Genomic DNA, 2,098 nt, shown 5'->3' on the forward strand with positions numbered 1-2,098 from the left:
TGCTGTATACAACTAAGATGACTCCTGGCAATAGATGGTTCTTTATTGACATGGACGGATTACTGAGTGACCCTACCGGACACATGCCCAGAGAGCCAAAGTGTCAAGAGCCTCCGTGGCCTTCAACTACTACATGTGCCTAACAAAGACAAATTGATCCTAAGCAATTACAAAGCAGTTTAAAATGACTACAAAGAGACATGAAGCAGCTTCAAAGCAACTGCAAAGAGACAAATGACTACATAGATATATATTTTTTTTAATGAGAGACATGATTCCGTCAAAAAAATGCAAAACAACATAAAAAAAGAGGCTTAGCAACTCTAAAGTCTCTCTTGCTCCTATGTAGGAGACGTGGTGGGGTCCCATTGTGTCACAATCCACCCCTGCATATCAATTATAAAATGAGATGATTATGTGGATTTTTATGACAGATATCCAGAAATGTAATATGAAATTGATTCAATTTCCTCATTTCTTTTTAATCAGATTAATGTGACATGTTCAATGGCTGTGACCATCTTAAAGGTGATCTCTGTCAGAGTTCCACATCCAATCCTTTTAACAGCCCTTATGTCAGCTATACAGCGTGGTCAGTGTGTGTTAGTGTGTGTGTCTGGGACAGGAATAAAATAAGTGGACAGGCCCTCGGCCACTCTAATCGTATCTACTGCGATGGACAAGCTCTCCATCAGACAAACTGTATCAAAGAGTGAAAGAGCAGACAACGTGGTTCAACCTTGGTCCATCTGTGGGTCAAAAGAACTAACAAGTCGACGTGTAAAAAGTTTCTGTCTTTTGACAAACCAATCATAGCTTTTATTAAATTACACTGCAAGTTAGTACCGGTATCTATAATTAGATACAACACACAACGTTTAGTCCCTGAAGTCCCAAAAGAAGGTGTTTGTGAACAAATGTTAGCTGGACTATTTTGTAGAAAAAAGATCATTTTATATTATTTAACTAACATGTACCTTTTGTTAAATAATGCCAAATGCCAGATTATTGTTCAATAGGCCATACAGTAGTAATATATATTATATATTAGTAATATATATTATATTACTACAGTATGGCCTATTGAACAATAATCTGGCATTTGGAAGATTTCTTAAAGATAACCTCTACTGTAAGTATAGTCTACTAACAAACAGAGCTGCAGGGGTGACGTATTGTTGGAGGCCAACCAGGAAGTTAGCATCGTGGTTGCCTCCACAAAAAAGGCAATGGGATTATTACAGAAAATAAACTGTTATGATACTTATATGTTTTGTTCAGCAAGATAATGATTTTTGAAACGTAAATGCTTTGAAGACAGTTTTGTTAATTGAGAAAAAGGTTAACAACAACGTTTTGTAGTCTCATTTAGACACTTGTTAGCAACCACCTTTTTCTAAGACACCGAAAAGCTTCAACATTCAAAAGAGGCGTGTTTGATATCGTCGAACAGAAACGTTAAAATCTCTTCAGCTTCTGTTAGTAGCCACAGATCTTATTTCAGGCATCTAACCAAAAGCCTGTTTAAAAAAAAAAAAGAAACAGACTTCGATACGAGGGAACCGGAAGTGCAAAAAGATGGTGACTCATTTCCGGGAGTTAAGACTCGCTCCTGCAGCACTGCATTGCTGAGCAACAAAGCTCTCTGTTTCGAGGAAGATGGCGTACACGAGTACTTTATGACTCGCTCGTGATTTCTGCAGTAAATACAGCGGAAGTGACAACCAGGAGTGTCCATCTCACAGCCGAGGCAGGTGGAAAAGAAGATGATGGATGTGACAGGAGGTCAAATCCATCATCAAACACTACAGTTATGGACCGTGAAAGATCCCATTCCTTTAGACACTGTAAGCATTTACCAGGGATGTGTTTGACATTCCTGATCCAGTATTACTTATCGGCTGTGTATTTACTTACCGGTACTTACTTACTTACTTACTTACATGATAATCGACAAGATCTGCTTGACTGGGCCACCATGTTGTACCAGTTCAGTTATGAGTCAGAGACAATGAAAAGGCAGAGATACCAGTTTGTCCAGGAGACCAGAATGAGACAACGGGACAGGTGTCATTCAATTTGAAATTCCTACCTCCAC

Source organism: Cyclopterus lumpus, chromosome 5, assembly GCF_009769545.1.
Source record: "Cyclopterus lumpus isolate fCycLum1 chromosome 5, fCycLum1.pri, whole genome shotgun sequence".
NCBI lineage: Eukaryota > Metazoa > Chordata > Actinopteri > Perciformes > Cyclopteridae > Cyclopterus > Cyclopterus lumpus.